The sequence below is a fragment of the Rhinatrema bivittatum genome, chromosome 16 (assembly GCF_901001135.1).
Source record: "Rhinatrema bivittatum chromosome 16, aRhiBiv1.1, whole genome shotgun sequence".
In the NCBI taxonomy this organism is placed as follows: Eukaryota; Metazoa; Chordata; class Amphibia; order Gymnophiona; family Rhinatrematidae; genus Rhinatrema; species Rhinatrema bivittatum.
In genome coordinates this window covers 67713923-67723709 of record NC_042630.1, presented here as the reverse complement: position 1 = coordinate 67723709, position 9787 = coordinate 67713923, and the positions used below count along the sequence as shown (strand labels likewise).

At 43.9% G+C, this 9787-nt stretch overlaps 1 pseudogene; it reads left to right on the top strand.

The window, feature by feature from the left end:
- Window positions 1–474: 474 nt before the first annotated feature.
- LOC115077812 lies at window positions 475–8907 on the top strand (annotated as a pseudogene).
- Window positions 8908–9787: the final 880 nt, after the last annotated feature.

The window sequence follows — 9787 nt, the reverse complement described above, 5'->3', positions numbered from 1 at the left end:
GCCACGAGAGTCTTGAACTCTATGGCAAATTCAGCCAATGATCTGCTGCCTTTGGCTTCAAATCCATCAAAGAAAAACCAGCTACAGACATTCGAGGGTCATCAAATAATGGATTTAAACAAGTCCATAAATCCTTCTATGTCTTGCAGAATAGAATCCTTGCGTTTCCCACAAGGTAGATGCCCAAGACAGAGCCCTACCATCCAGATATAAAAGGATGTAGGTAGACTTGGAGAGCGCTGTAGGAAATAGAGATGTGCCTGTAAGGCAAAGTGCATGCAGCACTGGTTCAAAAAGCACCGGGTCTTCTGGATTTCTCTGGAAAAGCAGATTGGAGCTGCCAGAGGTACAGCAGTCTTCAAAGTTACCTCCGGTGACTGACCTTCTTGGTTGGAGGTTCTGCCTTGAACCTTCTGTGTGTGTAGTTGATGAAACGCTGAAGTAAGCTTCTCCAAAGCGTCTTGCTGCTCCACAATGCGTTGGGCCAGGCCTGCAGGTATGCAGGTATGGCCTGCAAAGGCACTGAGTTGTGCTGGATCCATGGAGTTAGCAATCTGTTATTAATCTGCTACCTGATGGGAGGAGCAATCAGATAGCAGTTAGCAATCTGTTATTAATAGTCTGTTATACAGGAGAGTTGAGGATGGATCCTTGGACCAGTGGCAGATGACCACGCCCCCGGGGTGAGATCCCGAAAGGGACCACTGGTCAGGCTCAGAGTTACGAGACAAGCACACACTGGTTCTTTTATTAGACTGTATACTGAACCACCAGAGATGGCAGTAGTGAGCTGGTAAACCCAGCTGGCTGTAGTCCCTCAGAAACTGGAACAGCGATCCCTGGAGGCTGAGCTGAGGAGAGACTGAGATATAGTGAGTAGGCAGGTGGTAACATTCACACAATGTCCCCAATGAAGCCCAGGAGCTGGTAAGTATAGGCCCTCGAGGAGCGAGTACCCTGGTTCCAGGGAAAGCTCAGAGAGAACGATGGTAACTCATTGATGTAGCTGATATAGTTGGTAGTGAAGACTTCCAGGCAGAAGAGTATACGGAGCAAGTCTGGGAATGTGGACCTCGAGGAGCGAGTACCAGTTCCAGACTGTCACCTGAAAAACAAAGGAGAGAGAGCGAGGCCTTCCGAGGAGCGGGTACCTCTGGTAAGTTCGTAGGCAGAGTAGCTTAGGTAGCGAAACCTATCCCTTGCTAACTCGAAGTGTTAGCAAATGCTGAGACCTTAAATATCCGTCGCGGGTCACGTATCTTTGGGGAACGCCCCCAACGTTCGCGCCATTGCCGGTACTTTCAATCTTGGCCGCACTGCGCGCGCCCATAGGCCTCCAGGAAACATGGCGGTTGGAGCGTCGAGCCGATCCAGGAACGCCTGAGGACAAGTGGCAGAAGAACGCCACGGCAGTCAATCTTCCCATGGTCGGAGACGGAGGCGCCAGAGAGGTAAGGAGGGCAGAGAGAGGGAGTCGGGCACCGACAGACACAACAGAGAGAGAGAAGAGACTGGTTATGGTCCCTAAGGAAGAGGACTGTGAGGACAGCTTCAGCAGCTACTGCTGCTTCTGGTGTGGCCTGCAAGGGAGGAGTAGAACTGCTGGAGAGGGTAAGAAAAGGTGGCTTTTTAAGTTTATTTTTCTTGATTGACTACCATTTTAATTATTGGGTAGTATGTGATGTGTCTGCTGTTTGAAAATATTTTATTGGTGTTTGGTAAAGCCTAACAAATCTGTTTCATTTTTTTTAAGGGGTTAATAAACATGTGGATGAAGGTGAACCGGTAGATGTAGTGTATTGGATTTTCAGAAGGCTTTGACAAAGTCCCTCATGAGAGGCTTCTATGAAAACTAAAAAGTCATGGGATAGGAGGCAATGTCCTTTCATGGATTACAAACTGGTTAAAAGACATGAAACAGAGAGTAGGATTAAATGGTCCAATTTTCTCAGTGGAAAAGGATAAACAGTGGAGTGCCTCAGGGATCTGTACTTGGACCCGGTGCTTTTCAATATATATATATATATATAAATGATCTGGAAAGGAATACGATGAGTGAGGTTATCAAATTTGCGGATGATACAAAATTATTCAGAGTAGTTTAAATCACAAGCGGATTGTGATACATTACAGGAGGACCTGCAAGACTGGAAGATTGGGCATCCAAATGGCAGATGAAATTTAATGTGGACAAGTGCAAGGTTTGCATATAGGGAAAAATAACCCATGCTGTAGTTACACGATGTTAGGTTCCATATTAGGAACTACCACCCAGGAAAAAGATCTAGGCATCATAGTGGATAATACTTTTAAATCGTCGGCTCAGTGTGCTGCAGCATTCAAATAGCAAACAGAATGTTAGGAATTATTAGGAAGGGAATGGTTAATAAAACGAAAAATGTCATAATGCCTCTGTATTGCTCATGGTGAAACCGCACCTTGAATACTGTGTAGAATTCTGGTCGCCACCTCTCAAAAAGATATAGTTGCGATGGAGAAGGTACAGAGGAGGGCAACCAAAATGATAAAGGTGATGGAACAGCTCCCTATGAGGAAAGGCTGAAGAGGTTAGGGCTGTTCAGCTTGGAGAAGAGACGGTTGAGGTGGGATATGATAGAAATCTTTAAGATCATGAGAGGTCTTGAACGAGTAAATGGGAATCGGTTATTTACACTTTTGAATAATAAGAAGAAGTAGGGGGCATTCCATGAAGTTAGCAAGTAGCACATTTAAGACTAATCAGAGAAAATTCTTTTTCACTCAACGCACAATAAAGCTCTGGAATTTGTTGCCAGAGAATGTGGTTAATGCAGTTAGTGTAGCTGGGTGTTGCGGTCTCCACCGCTTCCCCTCTATCTGCTGTGCTCAGGGCTCACCTCCGATGGGGGGAACCGCCGCTCCCGCGGCTCCGCTGGGCCTTCGGGGCGTCCCGCCATTGCTGGGCCATCTCGCTGCTGCCACGCGCGTGAGGACGCGCATTATGGACGCACGGTCGCCGGAAGCCTGGCCCCGCCTGGGTTAACTACGCCACGCCCCAAGCCTGATTTAACCGGGGTTCGTCTGCCTTCTCATTGCCTTGCAACGAGGGTCGCTACTGTTAGTAGTTCTTAGTTGTGCTTCTGCTGTTCTGCATTCCGGTTGACCTCAGCTTGTTCCTGACTCCGCTTTTGCCTGTCGCCTGCCACTGACCTCAGCTAGTTCCTGACTCCGCTTCTGCCTGCCGCCTGCCATTGACCTCAGCTTGTTCCTGACTCCGCTTCTGCCTGCCGCCTGCCACTGACCTCAGCTTGTTCCTGACTCCGCTTCTTACTGCCGCCCGCCATTGACTTCAGCTTGTGCCCGACTCCGTTCCTGCTTGCCGCCAGCCTCCGACCTTTGCCTGCACCTGAGACTGCTTCTACTGGCTGCAAGCCTGACTTGGGTTTCGTCCCCATTCTACTCACCGCCTGGTCCGGCTCTATTGCACGCTACTGACTCCAGTCCTGCCTACAGCTGGTCACAGTCTACGATACGCTACAGACTCTGTTCCTGTTACCGGTCTGCCTCCGACTCCGCGGCATACTACAGACCCGGGCCTGCTCACTGACCTGCTTGTTCAGCAGGCTACAGACTCTATCTGACTGCCCTGCTCTCGCCGGGCCTTCCTGCTCCCTGCTGCTGGACTCTGTGGGTTACTCTTGCCCAGGCCTTTTTCTATAGAGACTGTTACTGTGCTCCTAAGTCCCAAGGTTCTAGGACCCTACGGGCTCCTCCTGGGGGGTTCCTGGTTCCCGGGTGAAGACCTATGCCTGTGGCTCCGCCTCCCGACCTACTCTGACACCAGGGTAGTTCGGCTCAAGGGTTCACACCTGGACTGCAGCTTCCCAGAACTGCAACAGTGGGTTTCAAAAAAGGTTTGGATAATTTCTTGGAGGAGAAGTCCATTAACTGCTATTATTCAAGTTTACTTAGGGAATAGCCACTGCTATTAATTGCATCAATAGCATGGGATCTTCTTAGTATTTGGATAATTGCCAGGTTCTTGTGGCCTGGTTTGGCCTCTGTTGGAAACAGGATGCTGGGCTTGATGGACCCTTGGTCTGACCCAGCATGGCAATTTCTTATGTTCTTATGTTCTTTCAAAATTTGCATGAGTCTTTATTGGATATTCTATTCATCAGCTGTTTTGAAATTATTTTATTTGTATGAATTTTATAATTATGATTCATGATTTATATATCTTGATTTTATTGATTTGTTTCACAAGGAATGATGAAATTTTTCCACCGTGATGCGTTTTACAGTTCAGGGTTTTTAAAAATTTTTTGATGTGTTGAGGGTTTTTGTGATCAGAGGGCATAAGGACTTAGCAACATTAGAAGTAATCCATTCCAGGACATGAGGGCCATCTCCGTGTTGGTGCAGTCAAGTTTGTTTAAGTCGCGGGAGAGAGCTGTGATAAGGTCGTCCCGGCTGCATGGTTTCCTAAAGTGTATAGTCTTGTTGTGGGGGGGGGATTAGGGAGATTGTATTTTATTAAGAAGGGGGTTGAAATGAGCGTGTGATCAGACCAGGGTATGTGAGTGCAGGAAGGGGCCATGCTGAAATGAATGTGGGAATTGATGAAAATTAAATCCAGGGTGTGACCTGCTCTGTGGGTGGGAGTGTTGATGGTTTGGGTGAACCCATGGCATTGAGGGAGGAGGAGGAAGGCTTTGCAGGAGGGGTGTGTGGGTGGGAGCAATCACATGGAGGTTGAAGTCCCCAAGGATGATGGCTGGACTATCGAGATCAATGTGTTGCATAGAAGTTCTATGAGTGGTTAGGGGTTGTTGTCAAGGATGCCTGGGGGAGCATCATTGTACAACGGTATTTGTAGGATGCAAAGTGAATTGAAGCTCTTTTTTAGTTGCTATGAGGAGGCCTCCTCCTCTTCTTTTAGGGCGAGGTATTGGGAATATGTCATACGAGCGTGTGGGTAGTTGGTTCAGTAGGACGGTATCAGTGTCCTTGAGCCAGGTTTCGGTGAGGGCTACTATGTCAGGATTGGAGTCGAGGAGGATGTTATTAATAATGGTTTTTTTTTTTCAAAGATTGAGTGTTGCAGAGGAGCAGGGTGAAGGTTTGCAAGGCCTAGGAGTTGGGTGATAGGGGTGAGCATAATGGGGTGAGTGGAGGGATATGGGATGTCCAGGGGTTTCTTGAGGTTTAGATACCTGGGGTAGATGATCGGGATTGGGTGGGAGCGCATGATGGTGGTCAAGGGGAGGACAAAACTAGACGGGAGAGAGGCTATGGATAGCTGGAGAGTAGCTGGGGCTAGCGTCTCCCTCTGGATTATGGGGGCTAGCAGAAAAGGGGGGGGGGGGGTAGGGGAGGGGAGTGGTTCTAGGAGAAATTGTGTATAGCTTGGTGTTTTCGTAGCTGGCTCTTACCCCGGCGGGTGTGCGCCGATTGCGCGAGCCTATTTGTAAGGACCGTGTGTTGGGGGGGAGAGAAGGCCGATTCGATGCAGGTCAAGTCCATGAATCAGTTTAGAAGGGGTCTTTTCCAGTGTGTTTTCCCGTGGTTGATGGTGCTTGTTTGCTATCTCTTGGGGATATAAATAAATATGTATATTAAACTGAGCTGGTTGATATATGTTTGAAATTTCAGAAGGCATTTGACACTGTAACATCAAGAGTGGGCAGCATCTTCCATTTAAAGCAGGAAGCAGTAGGCATGCCTCTGCTCATCTTATTTAGGTGTAAGCATCAAATCAAATTCCATATAACTAATGCTGAAGAAGATAGTAGAGCAATGGATAGTAGGGGTGGAAATTTTATTTTGTTTTTCATTTCGTTTTGGGGAGCGTTTTCCCCATGAATTGCATCATGTGCAATATTTATTTTGTTTCTTTAGTTTTAAAGTTCCTGGACAGAATAAATGACAGTTTTGTGGAGCAATTGGTTCAGGAACTGATGAGAAAGGGAGCAATTTTAGATCTAATTCTCAGTGGAGTGCAGGATTTGGTGAGAGATGGTAACGGTGATTTGGGCCACTTGGCACTATTAATGACTGGAAGGGGGAGAGTAAGTAAATCCACGGCTGTAGCACTAAACTTTCAAAAGAGAAACTTTGTTAAAATGAGAAAAATAGTTAAAAAAAAACATTGAAAGGAGCAGCTACAAAAGTAAAAAGTGTGCAACAGGCATGGATATTGTTAAAAAATACCAACCTAGAAGCACAGTCCATATGTATTCCTCACATTAAGAAAGGTGGAAGGAAGGTAAACAATTGCCAGCATGCTAAATGTGAGGTGAAAGAGGCGTTTTTAACCAAAAGATGTTCATTCAAAATTGGAAGAAGGATCCATCAGAAGAAATAGGATTAAGCAAAAGTATTGCAAAGTTAAATGTAAGACAGTGAAATGATAGGCTAAGAGAGAATTTGAAAAAGAAATTGGCCGGAGAGGCAAAAACTCACAGTAAAGACTTTAAAAAATATATCCGAAACAGCCTGCAAGGGAGTCGGTTGGACCGGTTAGATGATTGAGGGTTAAAAGGGGCACTTTATTTATTTATTTTATTGCTTTTATATACCGACATTCGTTGGCGTACATCACATCGGTTTACATCAAAACAAATGGAATAGTAATGACTTGGGGTCAAACTATTTACATTAAAACATTAGGGAAGATAAGGCCATCGTGGAAAGATTAAATGATTTCTTTGCTTTGGTGTATACGGGAGAGGATGTTGGGGGAGATACCAGTTCTGGAGACAGTTTTTAATGGTGTTGATTCAAATCATGGTGAACCTGGAAGATGTGGTAGGCCAGATTGATATTAATCAGTTGTTTACTCTTTCAAAAAGGTACAAACATAAGGGGATGCACAATGAAGTTCTTAGTTAATACATTTAAAACTAATAAGAGAAATATCTTTTTACTCAACACAAAATTAAGCTCTGGAATTCATTGCCAGAGGATGTGGTGAATGCTATTCGTTGTAGCTGCATTTAAAAAAGATTTGGACAAGTTCTTGGAGAAAAAGGTCCATTAACCATTATTAATGTAGAGTTGCAGAAATTCACTGCTTATTTCTGGGATAAGCATTTTGGAATTTATCTACTCCAGCTACTTGTGACCTTGATTGGCAACTGTTGGAAACAGAATACTGGACTTGATGACCCTTAGGTCTGACCCAGAATGGCAAGATGTCTGTTCTAACTGATCTGATGTGCTGGGTTATAAATTCTGAGATCTAAGTATCTCAGAAATGATGCAGGCTGCAAACCCCACAGAATGCAGAGCGGTGTTATAATCAAGGCACCAGCACAATTGATGTGTAGAGCTACTTATAAGGAGGTGAGAGCAGTTGGGAGTTCTCGTACATTTTCTTTGCCTTCTTCTATCTCTAATAAGGATTTCCCACAAAGAATGAAAGACTTGCAGGTTTATTTTCTATTTCCTTTTCTCACAAGGATTCCCTCCCATACAGTGGGGTTATATCAGTGGGTTTGGTAACAGCTTTCTGGGTGAGCATTCAGATCTCCTATCCTTAGTGGACAGGATTTGGCGATGCTCAGTGGTGCTTCCTCTGCTCACTTCCAAGTGTTGGCAGATTCTGCATGTTAGGAAAGAAAAAATGAAGTTTCATGCATTTCTTAGGATGTTGCTAATGGATTCAAGTGACTCTGAGTGATAGTTATATTATTTTGCTGAGATACACAGGGTTTTTGAGTTGTAATCATTTATATCTGAAACGTTTTAAGTCCTGAAATTTAATGTTATAATGGCTCCATGCTAGAAGCTGGAAGTCCTGTAATATACTGTAAAGATAAAATTATTAGATTCAATTAGACAATGAGAGAGAAGTATTTAGCAGGAAAACCTGCTGATGATTCCATTGAAGACTGATATTGTAACTTACAGAAGTACAGAAGAGCAGTTAGGTGCCATAACAGGCTTTCTTTTTCTCCATGCTGTTTTATTTATTTCTCAGAAGCAGCAAGAATAAAAATGAGAGTGGAAAACAGGAGCACTGTTTACTGAATTCATTTTCATGGGTGTTTCCGAATCCCCACAACTAAAGCTAACTCTGTTTATAGTAGTTCTACTTATGTACTTGCTAATTCTTACAGGAAATTTTGCCATCATTGTAATAACAAGAATTGATCCCCGTCTTCACACTCCAATGTACTTTTTTCCTCTCCAGCCTGTCTTTTTCTGAAACTTGTTACACTTTAGTCGTCATTCCCAACATGCTGGCAAACTTCTTCGTAGAGAGGAAAGCAATTTCTTTCATTGGATGTGCTGTGCAGTTGTATTGCTTTATAGCACTGGCCAGCAACAACTGTTTTCTCCTTGTAGCCATGGGCTATGATCGCTATGTGGCCATATGCAATCCACTTCGGTATGTGGTGATTATGAACAGAAGAGTCTGCAATCAACTGACATTGATTTTCTTTCTCGTTTCTTTCCTCTTGGCTGTGCTGCCAACCACAGCTGTCTTTACTCCTCCTTTCTGTGGCTCCAACAGAATCGATCACTTTTTTTGTGACAGCCCAACCTTGCTGAAGTTGGCATGCAGTGACACTCATCTTCCTGAAGCAACCCTTTTCATTTACGGTCTCCTAGTCATTGTAGGATCTCTTGTTTTCATTATTGTCTCTTACATTTTTATCATCAATGCCATTCTGAGAATCCCTTTGGCAGAAGGGAGACAGAAAGCTTTCTCCACCTGTGCTTCCCACCTGACGGTTGTTCATTCTGCACTTTGGATGTGCCTCCTTCACTTATTTACGGTTTTACAAAAATCAATCAACAGACCAGGACAAGCTTATTTCTTTGTCTTACCTTGTAGTGACCCCATTGTTAAGCCCTTTGGTCTACAGTCTCAGGAACAAGGAAGTTAGAAATGCCTTAAGAAAAGCATTAAGCAATTAAGGATGAAAATGCTCTATTGTAGGAGGAATTCTGACAACATAAAGGAAGAAATTTCCAAATCATTTAATGACATTTATTGTGAAGCCCTTTGGTCTACAGTCTCAGGAACAAGGAAGTTAGAAATGCCCTTAAGAAAAGCATTAAGCAATTAAGGATGAAAATGCTCTATTGTAGGAGGAATTCTGACAACATAAAGGAAGAAATTTCCAAATCATTTAATGACATTTATTGTTAAGCCCTTTGGTCTACAGTCTCAGGAACAAGGAAGTTAGAAATGCCTTAAGAAAAGCATTAAGCAATTAAGGATGTAAATGCTCTGTTGTAGAAGGAATACTGACAACATAAAGGAAGTAATTTTCAAAGCATTTATGTAGTTAAATGGGCTGTTCACATAAAAGTATGCGCTGAAGCGATTTCGAGCATACTACTTTGAGGTATTTCTGAAGGTGAGCTGGCATGCGGAAATCATTTACATGTGGAAATATTCATGTGGATATTTACGCCTGCTCTCTAGCACCATGACTGTGCATACCTAGTACACTGTGATAAGGTATGGGTGGTTCCTATAATTTCTAAAGCGTGCGTTCTCTTTGAAAATGAAGGCTGATGTGGACTTCAGCACTGTGCAAGCAATGGACTCTCATAGCAAAAAATGATTTTAGATGGTTGGGTGGATGTTGATGATTATAGTAGTTGTGGCACAGTAACTTGGACAGACCTTAGTTTGGACATTTTATGAAACTACCACCTTCTACCATATATTATATTTTGTATTGACAGCCTGTTTTTTTTTTTTGTCCAAATGCTCAAACATCATAGGAGACACAAGCTATAGGACAACTGCTCTGCTATATTGGCCACAAGTTATGGCAGCCATGTG